Genomic DNA, 17271 nt, shown 5'->3' on the forward strand with positions numbered 1-17271 from the left:
TCTGTGTCTCTAAAATAAATAAATACATCTTTTTTTTAAAAAAAAATTTACATGAGAGCCAAGAAAGATGAGCTATGTGCTATTAGGTATCAGTTCTCAAGATTTCAGCCTGTCCTTTGGATCACATCTTTCCCCTTGAGATCATAAACTGCTTTCTATGGGTAAAAGTTGGATAGACATTTGGTGTAGGGGAGTACTTGTCCATAACACTATGAAAAATTGATTACTATAAACTACAAACGTATACTCTAATGACATACTCATAGTCTTGGTTAATAGTTTTCAGAGCAGTCAGATAGAAAACCAAACCAAACCAAACCAAAACAAAACAAAACAGAAAACTGATTTAGTCTAAGTTCAGTCTATCTACTACCAGCAAGGATGGATGATTGTTTGATTTACTGATTTAAATGTTCTGGTTTGTCTTTACTAAAGATATTATTTAACATGCTTTACTTACTTTACTAATTTATAAAATGGTCATCATTGTGGTAGTGATAGTAGCAGTAGTAGTTGTAGCAATATCTAACTCATAAAGTTGTTTGGAACATTATACGAAATAATTTATGTAAAATAGTGCCTGGCATATAGTAATAACTCAGTAAATACTGATTATTATTCTCAATTAGAAACTGTTGGCACTCTACCTGAATCCACAGCATCCCCGTATGTCTATAGGAGAAGAGCTCTTTATTGTCATTTTAAGACCAGGTACTGGACATTAGATCAGGGTTGGAGGTAGCAAATGAGACAACCAAAAAAGCAACTGGGAAAGGAACTGTATTGTACAGAAGGGGAGAAAAAGGGGAAGGAAAAGAAATAGAGAGATGTTACTTAAAATGAACAAACCCAAATTCCCAAAGACATGTAGAAATCTAATGCTGTGAAAGATAACATAACAAAATCAACAATTGGAACAGGAAATTAGTTCAGAGGAGATTAATTTTGTAAAACAGTCTCTCAAAGATGTAAATAAAATAATAGTAATGATAATCATTGTTGCCAACCTCTTCCTCCTCATCATCATCAAATGAATATGCTTAGGATGTTAAAAAATAGGAAAATATTGGGGGCACCTGTGTGACACAGTCAGTTGAGTTTCAGAACCTTGGTTTTGGCTCAGGTCATGATCTCAGGGTCGTGAGATTGAGCCCCATGTTGGACTCCATGCTCAATGTGGAGTCTGCTGGAGATTCTCTCTCCTTCTCCCCCTCCCACTCATTCTGTCTTTCTCTCACTCAAATAAATAAATAAATCTTTGAAACTGATTGTGTAGCTATGGAGAAAAGTTTTTCAAGTAAGTTTTAAACACAATATTCTAAGCGTGTGCCCTTAATGGGATATATCCTAAAGGAAAAAAAAAAAAACCTATAAAGAACTTGAACTTTACTTAATAAGTTTGTTATTGGTAGTGTCATTGGAGATGTAGTTCTGAAACTATTGTGTATATTGTAGTAAATATACTATTTTTCAGGAAACAGGATTGTTACCATGGAAGAAGGTAGATGCAAATATGGAATGGGAGACCATGATGCTCAAATTTTAATTAATTTTAAGTAAATTAAGTAAGAATTCATGATTTAAAGTATTCTGTCCACTGAAGAGGACCAAAAGCAATGACACCCCAATAGCAATGAGCACACCTGCTACCCAGACCTACTTTCTACATACCATTAATACCCCATTTTGTTTTTAAGATTTTATTTATTTGAGAGAGAGAGAGAGAGCTTGAGCATAAGGGGGGGAGCAGGAGAAGGGCAGGGGTGAGAAAGAGGGAGAGGCAGACTCCCTGCAGGGCAGGAAGCCTGACTCAGGGCTCAATTTCATGACCCTGAGATCATGGCCTGAGCCAAAACCAAGAGTCTGATGCTCAACTGACTGGGTCACTCAGGCATCTCTATACCCCACTCTTTAAAAAAAAAAAAAAAAAAAAGGAAGAAACCTTCTTGGAGAAATGGCTGATTACTGATTGGGAGTAAGAAAAGTACAAGATGGGTCTCTATCTTTTTGTGCCAGAAATAGGGAAGTGCTCAAAAATCCAATGGGTGTACATTAAAAATGCAGAAGATCCAGATTAAAGAGTTGCCAAATGAGCAACAGTTTGAACATCAAAAAGAATGATGATAATAGATTCAAAAACCCATTAAGTAAAAAAGAAAGAATAAAGAAAAAGAAAGGAACACATGGGCCCAAATTGGAACTAATAAATGCATGGTAATTATAGTGGTGGAGGGGGGATTCCATTTTTTTAAATGCCAGCTAATAAATATAGAAGGAATGATAGAATTACAACTATAGATGAAATAATTGATACAGACAAGAAAGTTCAATGGAACAAGATATTAACATGGCCTCAAAGCATCACTATATATATTATGCATTAATTACAATAGGAAAAAAGCATTTTTACCAAGAGAGATCTGATGGATAACACCTTCACCAAGTGATCAAACTTAAAATCACCAGTAAAAGAACTGATTGATATCATGTGCTTCCTGACAGTGCAATGGGAAATATATATCACCATGCTTAGTATTTTTGCTAAGTTTAATTTAAATCTAAAATGAGGACACAATCAGTCAAATCCAGATTATACGACAGTCTATAAGACAACTAAAGACAAAAATAGTTATAAAATAGGTATAAAATAAATAAGTCACAGAAATGGAAAGGCAGCAGCATAAGGAATATAGTAAAAAATGTAGTCAATAATGCTGTATGGAGACAGATAGTAACTATACTCATTGTACAATGAACATTGTACAATGTATAGAATTGTCAAATCATTCTGCTGTGCACTTGAAACTAATACAGCATTGTATTTCAACTATAATTCAACAATAAAATATTTTTAATTAATGGTTATCTTGGGAGGGAGTAATGAATAGGAAGGATCACAATAGGGAGAGCTGGCTGGTGGAGACACAGACATTTGCTTTACGATAAATCCTTGAGGTCTACATACTTGTTCCATGCACTTTTCTGTGTGTTTTAACAAAATAGATTTTTTTAAAGTTAAAATAAGTACTGTAAGACAAAAACAGGATTTTCATGAAAGAAACAAGAAGTTATACTTTTTAAAGATGATACAGAAAAGAAAAACAGAAATTGAACAACTCAGTAGACAAGTTTCATAGAAGACTAGACACTGCCAAGGAATAAGTTAGTGAATTGGAGGACACAGTAGCAAAAGTGACCCAGAATCTAGCACAGACACATAGGGAAGAAAATAAAAAAGAGATATTTAGAGAGATGGATGAAAAACTCCAATAAATGCTTAATTGGAACGTCAGAATAGAGCAAATGGACAAGAGGTCATAGTTGAAGTGATCATGGCTGTAAATCTTTCAGAATTAAAGCAAATATGAATCCTCAGATTTTTTTTTTAATTTATGATAGTCACAGAGAGAGAGAAGCAGAGGGAGAAGCAGGCTCCATGCACCAGGAGCCTGACATGGGATTCGATCCCAGGTCTCCAGGATTGCACCCTGGGTCAAAGGCAGGCGCCAAACCGCTGCACCACCCAGGGATCCCTGAATCCTCAGATTGAAAAAGCACACCAAGTCTTTCACAGGACAAAGAAAAATCCATATCTAGATACATTGGAATAAAATAAAAGACCAAAGAAAGCATGAGAATCCTAAATTATTCAGAGAAAGAAAGATTAACTCCAAAAGGAAGACTACCAGACCAAGAGCAGACTTCTCATCAGCAACAGTAGTGGAGACAAAGCAATAATAGCTTCCAAGTTTTGAAGGAAAATATTAATCTAGAAATTTATTCTCATCTCTATCATTCAAGAGTGAGAGCAAAATGAAAACATTTCAGAGAAGCTAAGAAATTTATTATCCATAAGCCCCCATTGAAAGAAATACTAATATACTTCCTTCTTTCAGCAAGGAATAAAATAAATCTGGAAAAGAGAAGGATACAAGAAATGTATTAAATATGTACTAAGAATAAGTAAAACAAAACAAAAGAATAAGTAAAACACTTGGTAAACTGAGTATCTTCTGTTGGCTCTCCAGATCTTCCCTACACTGTTCTTCACTCTGTTAAATGTTTTGGAGGCTACATCAAGTAAACCACCTTGTCCTCTGGCTTGCAATTAAGTTTTGCCAATGGGGAGCCCTGATAGGACACAGCAGAAAGGATGGTCATGTCATAGCAGCATTCTCCTGGTTCCTCCTGACACGGTGTATACCTTGAGGTCGTTGCTTCTCTCAGGATAGCCCTGTATGCACAATGCTTCTTTCAGCTTTCCAAGATTCTTTCAGGCCTAGGGGTGATAAAACTCTGGCTGTTACTAGCTCCAGCATATTATACTATCTTGCAGGTTTCTTAATCTCTACTCACACATACTTGTTAGAGATAGTTGCTCTAATTTATTTGTTAAATTCTCTTTGAATTATCCTAATTTGAATGTATAATTTTTCTGTTAGGAGCCTGAGAAGGTGGTAAGTTTAAGTAGTATTGACTGAAATATAATAATCACAACTAACTTGAAGGGGTTAAAATCATGATGAAATTAAACCATTAGACAACACAGCACAAACGATGAGAAAGGTGAGGTTGTAAGGTGATTAGAGAGTCTAAGATCCTTATCTTCCTTAGAAGGAATATAGAGAATTGGTGAACTTTAGACTTTTGTTAGAAAAATATAGGGGCACAGGGCGTTGAGTGTCTGCCTTTGGCTCAGGTTGTAATCCCAGGGTTCTGGGATTGAGTCCTGCATCAGGCTACCCAGAGTGAGCCTGCTTATCCCTTTGCCTATGTCTCTGCCTCTCTGTGTATTTCAAATAAATAAATAAATAAATAAATAAATAAATAAAATCTTAAAAAAAAAACAAAACAAAACTGAGACAGGATGCCTGGGTAGCTCAGTGGTTAGGTATCTGCCTTTGGCTCAAGTTGCGATCCCAGGATCCTGGGAACAAGTCCTGCATCAGGCTTCTCACAGGGGAGCCTGCTTCTTCCTCTGCCTATGTCTCTGCCTCCCTCTGTGTCTTTCATGAATAAATAAATAAAATCTTTTAAAATATATATAGAAAGAGAGGATAAATTCATATTATTTTTAGAGTAAAAAATATCTCTCTCCAGATGTTGAGTTGCAAAACCTTATTTTGGTATTTTATAATTCTTTATTTCTTGTAGTACTTAAAACTCAACACATCCAACATTGAACATATTATCTTCTCTCCATCCCCCCCCCAAAAAAATTAATCCCTAACTCTGGGCAGTACTTGAGTCTTGGTCATCTTTGACTTCTCTCCCACACCACCCACAAACCTGCCAGGACAGAGAATTTTACTTATTAAATGCCCCTTGAATCCGACCCTTTGCTACCCTTACATGACCACTGTTCTACTTCATTTCTCATGTTCAGACTCACCTCTTCTCTATGCCTGACCCCGCTCCAGTCCCTGTTTCTGTCCTTCTCACCCACACCAGATAGACAACAGCACTACAAGGAAGCAGTTAAGATGACATAGAAGAAGTATCTCCTGGGAATACGACCAATTGTTGAGAAATAATCACATCTTAGCAACCAAACCTGGAATGCTTACACTGGAACTAACCCACCAGCTCTATTCTAAAGAACCTAAGGTGGACTAGAGTTTCCCCTCCCCCAAATATGATTCCTGGAGAGAAATGGCTTTATTATAATTTCTTTAAAATACCTGCTGCAGGGGCACCTGGGTGGCTTAGTGGGTTAAGCTTCTGGCTTTGGCTCAGGTTATGATCCGAGGCTCCTGGGATGGAGCCCTGTAGTTGGGCTCCCTGCTTGGTGGGGAACCTGCTTCTCCTCTCCCTCTGGCCCTCCTTCTCCACTCCTACTCTCCCTAGCCCCTTCTCAAATAAGTAGAATCTTTAAAATAAATAAATTTTTTAAATGCCTACCGCATAGCAGCTATTCAATAAATGTGTTGACAAAATAGTGAATGAATTATATTTTTTAAACTCGTTATGTTGAATCAAAAGTGTGCACAGGATTAATATACAAATATGCTTACCATAGCATTATTTATAAGTAAAAAATTCAAAATTTTCTTGACACTCAAAAGTGCACAGATACAGGGACACCTGGGTGGCTCAGTGGTTGGGCGTCTGCCTTTGGCTCAGGGCGTGATCCCAGAATGCCAGGATCAAGCCCCACATCAGGTTCCCTGCATAGAGCCTTCTTCTCCCTCTGCCTATGCCTCTGCCTCTCTCTCTCTCTCTGTGTGTCTCTCATGAATAAATAAATAAATAAAATCTTTAAAAAAAAAACCCACACAGATACTTTACATTACAGTTCATATATATGTGCAGTCATTAAAAATAATTTTGTAAAATAATATGTAGTGACATGACAAAATGTTCATATAACATTAAGTTAAAAAAAGACAAGTTACCAAAAGTGTCTATAACATTGTTTTATATATATATCCAACTATATATTATATATACATATATCCAGAATATACACATGTGTTTATATTATATAAATACACACATATACAAATGCACAGGAAAAAACTGGAAGAACATACATCATAGTGGTAACATATCCAGATGGTAGATTATAAGGAACTCTTATTTTCTTCCTAGGACTTTTCTATAAGTTCCATGCAGTTTAAAATAAACATATGTCACTTTTGTCATCCAAAAAAATGTTATTTTTAAGCATGTTCTTTTAAAAATGTAAACTGATGATTTAGAAACTGGTCTATTAAAAGCAAGGAGGTTTCTAGAAAAAAGTCTAATTCAAGTGACTTTAGAAAAACTTTTTTAGCATTGTCTATATGATGGGTGTTGTGAGGGTTTTCAAGATAAATCTAACATGATTGCTAACCTCAAAGAATCTCAAAGAGTAAGAGTAAATAACATATGATAGTTATAATATAGGACAATACTTTAATATAGGCATGTACAATGTTCTTAAAAAATAGAGATGAGAGCACATAATTAATTCTGTATAAGTTAGAGAAGGTTTCAGAGAGAACAGGCTGGTGAATGTGGTCTTTCAGCATGAAAAGGAGTAGAGAGGATGATGTGGAGGGAGAAGGAACCTCTCAAACAAAGATAAAAGTGTATACAAAAACACTTAGGTGTGAGACAACATGATATGTAAAGGGGTATACATATAGAACCAGTCAAATAATGTATAATGTCTCCAAATGATGCAAGTGTCACGTAGCTGTCATGATTGAGATCTTTAAGTGCATTCATGAGTTCGATATTTGGTGGAAGTGTACAAAATGCACTTGTATTTTGGAAGTAAATGGAAGAAAGGCCTTGTTTGCTATGCTGTGGCAACAGAGAGTCTTTGATAGGCTTATATATCAGAGGGTCTGTGATTTAGAGACATCACTCTGTTCATAATGTGGAAGGTGGACTTGAGGAAGACAAGACTGAGAGCAGGAGTGAAAAATAATCCTCACTTGACTTGAGGTAGCAACCCAGTAGCACTGGAGATGAAGAGAAAAGAACAGATTATAAAGATACTTTGGAGATTAAAATAGGGCAGAACTTGGCAATTGATTAGAAGAGTTGAGGGCAGCCCCTGTGGCGCAGCGGTTTAGCGCCGCCTGCAGCTCAGGGTGTGATCCTGGAGACCTGGGATCGAGTGCCATGTCAGGCTCTCTGCATGGAGCTGCTTCTCTCTCTGCCTCTCTCTCTCTCTGCATCTCTATGAATAAATAAAATCTTTTGAAAAAAGAAGAAGAAGAGTTGAGAGAAAGGGCCAAGGAAAAGCAGGCATGTGTGATCACTCCCAGGTTCAGATTTGGATAAGGTAAATGGAAGAAGCATTCAATATTGAAAATATAGAAAGAGGAACCCATGGGAGAGGACAGGGGGATAGGGAATTTTAGGAACATGATGGGTTTAAGATTTCTTTAGATATCCAAGTGAAGGGACGCTCGGGTGGCTCAGTGGTTGAGCATCCGCCTTTGGCCCAGGGCGTGATCCTGGAGTCCCGGGATCAAGTCCCATGTCAGGCTCCCTGCGTGGAGCCTGCTTCTCCCTCTGCCTGTGTCTCTCCCTTTCTCTCTCTCTCTGTCTCTCATGAATAAATAAAATCTTAAAAAATAAAAAAGGCATCCAAGTGAATAAGATGTGGAAGCATTAGGATATACATGAGTTTAAGGAGATACAGATTTTGTAGGTTAGAAGTGATGATCAAAGCCATTCTCTTGCCTCAGGAGAGAATAACAAGTGCAAAGGACCAAGAATCCTGGAGAACATCAACATTAACAAAATAAGAAGAAAATAAGAATATAGAGGAGACTGTGTGAAAATAAGTGGAAGAGTATGCTATTGAGAGATAGCACAGTGATTAAGAGCTTGGTCTTTGGGTGCCTGGCTGGTTCAGTTGGTAGAGCTTATGACTCTTGATTTCAGGGTTGTGAGTTTGAGCCCTATATTGGGCATAGAACTTACTTTATTTTTATTTTTTAAGATTTTATTTCTTTATTCATGAGAGACAGAGAGAGAGAGAGAGAGAGGAGAGAGAGAGAGGAAGAGACACAGGCAGAGGGAGAAGCAGGCTCCATGCAGGGAACCTGATGTGGGACTCAGATACTGGGACTCCAGGATCATGCCCTGGGCCAAAGGCAGGCGCTAAACCACTGAGCCACCCTGGGATCCCCATAGAGCTTACTTTAAAAAAATAAAAAAAAGAAAGAAAGAAAGAAAAGAAAGAGCTTGGTCTTTAGAGTCAGATCATCTGTAAATAGAGTGCTAGTTTCCCTATTTGTAAAATTGGACTAAAGATATTATCTACCCATTCATGAAAAAATCCTCAACAAACTAGGAATAGGAAGTTACTTCCTCTCAATATGATAAAAAGTATCTGTGAAAGCATACAGCCTACATATTTAATAGTGAAAGACCAAGTGCTTTCCCCCTAAGAGTGAGAACAAAATAAAGATGTACACGCTCACCACTTCTATTCAACAATGTAATGAATATTCTAACCAGGGTAATTAGGTAACAAATATATAAAAGGCATCCAGTTTGGAAAGGAAGAAGTTAAACTGTCTTATCCACAAATGACACGATCTTATATACACAAGATCCTAAGAAATCCACTAAAAAAAAAAAGCTAGAATTAATAAACGAGTTCAGCAAGTTCACAAAATCAATATATAAAAATCAGCTGTCATTGCTATACACTACCAATGAATGATCTGAAAATTAAATTAAGAAAATTGTCTCGGGATCCCTGGGTGGCGCAGTGGTTTGGCGCCTGCCTTTGGCCCAGGGCGCGATCCTGGAGACCCGGGATCGAATCCCACATCAGGCTCCCGGTGCATGGAGCCTGCTTCTTGAATCCCACATCAGGCTCCCGGTGCATGGAGCCTGCTTCTCCCTCCGCCTGTGTCTCTGCCTCTCTCTCTCTCTCTCTGTGACTATCATAAATAAATAAAAAATTAAAAAAAAAAAAAAGAAAAAAAAAAGAAAATTGTCTCATTCACAATAAGATAAAAAAGAATAAAATACTTAGGAATAAACTGGGAAAAAAAAAAGGAGTGTAATACTTGTAGAATGAAAACTATAAAACATTGTTTTGGGTTTTTTAAAGATTTTATTTATTCATGAGAGACACACAGAGAGGCAGAGAGATAAGCAGGCTCAATGCAGAAAGCCCGATGTGGGACTCGATCCCAGAACTCCAGGATCACTCCCTGAGCCAAAGGCAGACACTCAACCACTGAGCCACTCAGGCATCCCTAAAACATTGTTGAAAGAAATTAAAGAAGACTTAAACAAATAGAAGGACATCCCACGTCCATGGATCAGAAGACTAAACAAAATTAAGATGGATATTCTCCCCTAATTGGTCTACAGATTCAGCACAATTTCTATCAAAAGTCCCTGCTGCCTTTTTTGTGGAAATTGGCAAGCTAGTTGTAAAATTTATATGCAAATGCAAAGAATCCCAAAACAATCCAAAAAAGAAAGGTTGGAGAACTTACACTTCCTGATCTCAAAACTTACTACAAAGATAATCAAGACAGTGTAGTACTGGCATAAAGGTAGACATAGATTGATGGAATATAATCGAAAGTCCAAAAAGAAATCCTTACATTTATTTTTTTTTTTTAAATTTTTTATTTATTTATGATAGTCACAGAGAGAGAGAGAGAGGCAGAGATACAGGCGGAGGGAGAAGCAGGCTCCATGCACCGGGAGCCCGATGTGGGATTCGATCCCGGGTCTCCAGGATCGCGCCCTGGGCCAAAGGCAGGCGCCAAACCGCTGCGCCACCCAGGGATCCCCGAAATCCTTACATTTATAGTCAATTGATTTTCTACAAAGCTACCAAGAAGATTCGATGAGAAAGAAATTGTCTTTTCAACAAGTGGTGCTAGGGCAATTGGATAACCTCGGTTAAAAAAAAAAAAAAAAAAATCATTCGGGCCCCTACCAGACACTATACACACACAAAAAAATAGCTCAAATGGATAACAGATCTAAATGTTAGAACAAAAACTTAGGAGAGGGGATCCCTGGGTGGCTCGGTGGTTTGGCGCTGCCTTTGGCCCAGGGCGTGATCCTGGAGACCCGGGATCGAGTCCCACATTGGGCTCCCGGCATGAAGCCTGCTTCTCTCTCTGCCTCTCTCTCTCTCTCCCTCTCTCTCTCTGTGTGTGTGTCTATCATGAATAAATAAATAAATCTTAAAAAAAAACTTAGGAGAAAACATAAAGTAAATTTTTGTGGTCTTGTATTGGGCAAAAAGCAAAAGCTGTGGCACTTCAAAAGACACAATCAAGAAAGTGAGGGGCTCCTAGGTGGCTCAGTTGGTGGAGCATCTGACTTTGGCTCAGGTTGTGATCCTGGGGTCCTGGGATGGAGTCCCACATCAGGCTCCCTGCCTTTCTGTGTCTCTTATGAATAAATAAATAAGATCTTTAAGCAACAACAACAAACAAACAAACAAACAAATGTCCAGGATAGGTAGATACATAGAAACAAAAAGTAGATTAGTGGTTGCCTAGGTCTGGGAGTGAGAATGAGGAGGGACTCTAGTAAGCATGAAATTCTTTGGGGATGATAGAAATGTTATAAAATTATATTTTGATGGAAAAAAAAAGATTTTGGTGATAGTTGCAAAATTCTGTAAATACAATAAAAAATCATTGAATTGTACACTTAAAATTGGTGAATTTTGTGGTATTTAAATTATACTTCAATAAAGCTGTCAGTTTTTTAAAATATTTTTTCAAAATTTTATTTATTTATTTATTTGAGAGAGAGAAAGAGAAAGCATGAGTCAGGGAAAGGGCAGAGGGAAAAGGACAAGCAGACTCCCCGCCCCCCCCCCCGCCCCCCCGAGCGTGAGCCCATTGCCGGGCTTGATCTCAGGACCGTGAAATGATGACCTGAAGTCAGACACTTAACCAACTGAGCCACCCAGGTGCCCCAATTTTTAAAAATATTTAAAAAGAAATATCTACCACTAGCACCAAGATTGTGGCCTCCAATACCATTTTTCAATTTGGAGAAATTGTTGATTCCAGGTCTGGGGCCAAAAATGTATAAGATGAGTGTGGAACCTATTGCCATCCTGATGAGCAAGGAATCTGTCAAAGATTAGAATGAAAGGCGCCTGTGTGGCTCAGCAGTTGGGCATCTGCCTTTGGCTCAGGGCATGATCCCGGAGTCCTGGAATCGAGTCCCACATTGGGCTTCCCGCATGGAGCCTGCTTCTCCCTCTGCCTGTGTCTCTACCTCTCTCTCTCTCTCTGTCATGAACAAATAAATAAAATCTTTTTTAAAAAGAGATTAAGATGATGTGAACAACTCTCAAGAGCCAATTTGAAGAACTTCTGGCCAAAGATGAGACATTCTGCACATTAATGAAGATAAAAACTACAATGTATTGAAATATATCAAATGCATTTACACCTCTGAGTTCATAATGATTCTTAAAGGGAAAAAAAAAGTGGTCATCTTTGAAGTATATTTCAAAAAACAGATTATTTTGAAAGGTGATAAAAAGAATAAATCAAGCAATTATTGAGACTTTTTTATATAAATTGTATCATTGGGTAACAAAAACAGTTTATAAGGGGCAACATCTCTTTACAGAAATATGCAACCTAATAAAAGAAAAGGCAACATATAATAATACCATCATTTTGACAATTCATAGCTGACCAATGGGTGCCAACATCACACACACACATACACACACACAAGACAACCAGAAATGACATACCTCCTGAGCAAAGAACCTAGCATAATCTCTGCTGCTCTCCTCATCTCTAACCTGAATCTAATCAAGCCTCCTGAACAAACTACTAATTTACAGGAAGTACAAAGAACAGAAGAATATGTTAAATAATTTCATGAGGCTATAGTTAGCAAAATCCAAAATATGAGAAAAAAGCCTTGTTCCTTCAATAAATAAATTTCAGAAGAGGGGCACCTGGGTGGCTAAGTCAGTTAAGCATCTGGCTTCGGCTCAGGTCATGATCCCAGGGTCCTGGGATCAAGCCCCTAGACAAGATGGGCTCCCTACTCAGTGGAGACCCTACTTCTCCCTCTCCTTCTGTCTGCCACTCCCCCTGAATGTGTGCACTCTGTGTCAAATAAATAAATAAAATCTTTAAAAGATAAAAAAAATACATCACAAGAGAGAAAAAAAAAGAGATGAAAGGGGAAATCAAAGTTCAAAAAAGCTAAGAGACAAATCAATCATAAAGTGGGACTTTATTTGGATCCTGATCCAAACAAACACACTGTAAAGAAAATATATGAAATAATTGTAAATTTGAAGATAGCAAGATATTTTGTAACATTAAAGAATAATTGTGGGATGCCTGGGTAGTTCAGTGGTTGAGTATCTGCCTTCGGCTCAGGGCATGGTCCCAGAGTCCCAGGATCAAGTCCCACATTGGGCTCCCCTCAAGAAGCCTGCTTCTCCCTCTGCCTGTGTCTCTGCCCCTCTCTGTGTCTCTCATGAATAAATAAATAAAAAATCTTAAAAAAAAAAAGAAGAAGAATTGTGCGGGTGGTTGGTGTGATAATGGTGTTGTACTTATGATTTTTTAAAATAGATCTTATCTTTTACAGATATATACTGAATATTTATGGATGAAATTATGTGTCTGGGGATTTGCTTCAAAATAAGATGGAAGAGGGAAAAATGGGTGAGGGTGTATGTGAAACAAGATTGGCTATGAGTTAATAAACTATATTTGGTGATGGATACAGGAAGGCTCATTATACTATTTTCCTGATTTCTGCATATGATTAAAATTTTCCACAACAGAAAATTTTTCTAAAAATCTACTTCATGACTTTGTAGTAATGCATAAGATAATTAGAGTGCTTTTAACCACTAACAGATAACCTTCAAACATTGTTAAGTTAAAAAACTTAAAAGTTTTTAAAACTTAAAAGTTAAAAAACTTTTATAGTCCCTTTCAATTAATCACACCTAAGAGTATATTACTTAGACCAAGAGCCATGGCCCACATGACTTTGTTCACCTGGTAGTAATTTATTGAAATTTCACATTTAGAATTAGGAAATGTCAACCTTCAGAGTTCCATATCTGCAGGGTAACAATTCCAAACGTTTCCCTACCACTACTAATAATTATGATTGCTTTCCTCTCACCCGTGGAGAAATACTTGCAATCATTAATTTATTCATTGTTTTTCATTCATTTATCATGTGTCAAGTATTAGGTGCAAGGATACAAATATTAATACAGTAGACCCTTGCGGTACCTGGCTGGATCAGTCAATAGTGCGTGTGATTCTTGATCTAGGGTTTGTGAGTTCAAGCCCTACGTGGGGTGGAGAGATTATTTTAAAAACAATACAGTAGGGCAGCCCCAGTGGCTTAGCGGTTTAGGGCCGCCTTCAACCCAGGGAGTGATCCTGGAGACCCGGAATCGAGTCCCACATCAGCCTCCTTGCATGGAGTCTGCTTCTCCCTCTGCCTGTGTCTCTGCCTCTCTCTCCTTCTGTGTCTCTCATGAATAAATAAATAAAACCTGTAAAACAAACAAACAAAAAACAATACAGTAAACCCTTGACTGCTTGAATGCTAGATGAATATTTCTAAGTGCCCAATGCATTCAAGAAACAGTGCTAAGCATCTGTTACAAATACACAATCTAACTCTCTTCTAAAAGCCAGCTCTATTGATCATATAGAAATGAATGGAGATATGGTACTTACCCTTGTATAGTTTAAAAACTGATAGAGCCCATGAGACAAGAACCCCAGTAACCTAGAACAAAAAGCTGAATGTGGTAAGTGGTCCCAAAATGATTCAGTCACCAAAGTGAAGAAAGTATGTTTGGGGAGTGGTAAGTACTCAGGTTTGGCTGAAGCATTAAGGATTTGTTTGGGTAGAGGCTGGAATGGTACACTAGGCCATATGTGGAGTTAGGTTAAGGAATGTGAATTTTATTAGTCAGCAACAGAAAGTTGCTTAATGTTACCAAGCAGAACATGACATGTATAGAGTTGTGACTTGGGACAACACCTCTTATAGCAAGTGGCAGAGTCCACTCATGGAGGACCAATTCAAGCCCAGACTACATCTCCAAGCTCATACACTCCTACATACATGTAAACATGCTTAATGAATAATAGTTTACAGCACCTGAGATGGACTTGAAGACTTTGGAGACTCAGCTCCAGAGTACAGCCTTACCTTCTCCACACTTACAGACCAGCACATACAGACCAGCCCTGAACCACCTCCGAGAAAACTTCCTGTCACAGCTTACAGCAGAGCTTAGCAAACTGTGATTTTTTTTTTTCCATTTAAAAGGGTCAGATAGTAAATGTCACAGGCTTTGCGGCCTACATGGTCTCTGTTGCAATGACTCAACTCACTAACATAACCATTGACAACATGTAAATAAAAGAGCTGAGTTGTGTTCTAATAATATAGAACTTGGCCCATGCCATAGTTGGTCAACTCCTACCCTAGAGTTTGGAGCCTCTTCCAGAACTCAAGTGACCATCCAGATACAGACTAGCTCCAGCTCCTTCCAGAAAACTAGCCTCATCTGACAGATTAAGAAAGCTCTTTCAGAAGTACAATCCCTCTAGGTCTGAGGGTCCATCTACCACCTGAAGGACTGGGGGAACTAATTCTCTGCCTAACCATGTGACAGCTAAACCCAATTGGGCCCACACGGCTGTTATCCTTGCTTGCCACCCAAGATGCAAGCCATTCCAAACATCTGCTTACTCTTCCACATCCTCTTTACCTTTGCTCTGTCTCCTCTCCCTAGAAGAGATGCTCACCTCCTACTCAGCTCACATGTCAGTGTCCCCTCCTCAGAGAGGGTTCTCCTGGTCCCCCAACCTAGAGAAGCTCCCCCAGGCACTCTCTATTACATCCCATTTCCCATTCTTCATAGCACCGTCTACAATCTGAAATTATTTATTTATTGTAGGTTTCCTCCCACAAAAATGTAAGTTCCATGAGATTGGGAAACTTGCTCATTACTGTATTTCTGGCCTAGAGTAGGTCCTCATTCCCTATTTATTAAATAAAAGGAATAAATGAATGGGTTGCCATATTTGCTCTGTGCTTCCTCCCCTGAGTTACCCCTCTGCCTCTGCCCCTTCCAACTTCTCCCCAGGGCCTTTGGAAAAACCTCTATACTACAAAAACTTTTCCCTATCCTCAACTCTCCATTGATTGTCCTTTTCTTCTCGCTTCCTTGGTACAGACCTGACAACATGATTTCTCCTGTGTACTCTCCAGTGGAGGCTGCTTGTCTTCTGTGCCACACAACTCACAGTCAGGGACCACACACCTTGTTTAAACACTTTCTCCCTGTCCCCAGCCCCACTGCCACCCACTCCCACATTGGACAAAACTCAACCAGTTGAGCCTCAACGTCACTGCTCTAGGAAACCTCCTTTGGTCCTTTGGCCCATACAGCAATTGTCCAGGTTATATATCCTACCTCACTCAATGTCCTCACTTCTGAGAGCATTTTTCACACTGTATTGCAACTATCAGCTTAAGTTATCTGTCTCATCCTTCATCCCCAGCCCCCCTAGGCCATGAGCTCTGTGGGGGAAGAAATTTATCACAGTGCCTGCCCATAATGGGCTGTCCATAAATATGTATTAAATGAAAGAAGTCATAAGCTATTCCAACAGCAAGAGAGAATAAACTTGGTGAGACCCAACAGGAAGCCTCTGTCACAGAATCAGTGAGAGGTCATAAGAGTCTAGACTGGGGGAGTATGGCAGAAACAAAATGCAGAGCTAGACGTGATGCCCCATACTTGTCAACAACATGTAATCTTTCCCACCAAATTTTTCCTACTCTTTTCCGTTTACCTCATTAGCTGCCACCAGCAATCACCCCCACCCTTCAAGCCAGAACTGGGAGACCTCTGCTCTCATTGCACTCCATCTGATCAGAGAACAAGCCTCATGTCCAACCCTCTTTCCCACCCCCACTGCTTCCATCTTTATTCAGATCACCATCATCTAGCGCCCTGCCTGTTCCAAAAATCTTAATGAGGCATCCATTCTCAGGCCTGCCCTTCTTACATCCCTACAGTCTCTCTCCTCCGCATAACTAGGAGAGCAAACTTCTTTAAAGTGCAAATCTGAGTGTGTTGCTCTCCGAATTAAACCCCTATGATGGCTTCCCATTTCCTTCATGGCTCTAGTCCAGGCTCTTCAGCAACCAAGAATAGTACTCCATGATCCATCAGCTTCCCAAGGCTCTTGCCCTGCCCCCTCCCTAGCATCTTTTGCCTGTAGTGAGTGTTATGCTCATCCTGGTTTCCCTGCCTGGGATGTCTTTCCTGTCTGTGTGCACTGTAAAAAACAAAACAAAACAAAACAAAAAACCATCATCTTTCATTTTGACAGGAAGTAGGATTTATTGGTGGGCATGAATAGGCAGGGGGCAGTGCCAAGGTTCTCACGAGTGCGGAGCCTGCCATTTGTCCAAGAGACGGTGATTAGGGATGTATTTGACCCCACAACCATCTGGTATGAGCCACTTTTTAACCACCATGTCTTCAAATTTGTCTGCATTAAACTTAGTAAAACTCCACTTCTTGGAAATGTGGATTTTCTAGCAGCCAGGGAACTTGAACTTGGCCCTGCACAGGACCTCAATCCCATGCTTCTTGTTCTGCAGCTTGGTATGGATGTACACAAAGACTTGGCCAATATGGACCCGACCCTGACCACTGTGCCCTGGGGCTTTCCAAAGGAACCCCACATGCCTGTCTGCAGCCTAGATTAGTGATAATCGGTGTCCACTGGAAAG

Source organism: Vulpes lagopus, chromosome 21 (assembly GCF_018345385.1).
Source record: "Vulpes lagopus strain Blue_001 chromosome 21, ASM1834538v1, whole genome shotgun sequence".
NCBI lineage: Eukaryota > Metazoa > Chordata > Mammalia > Carnivora > Canidae > Vulpes > Vulpes lagopus.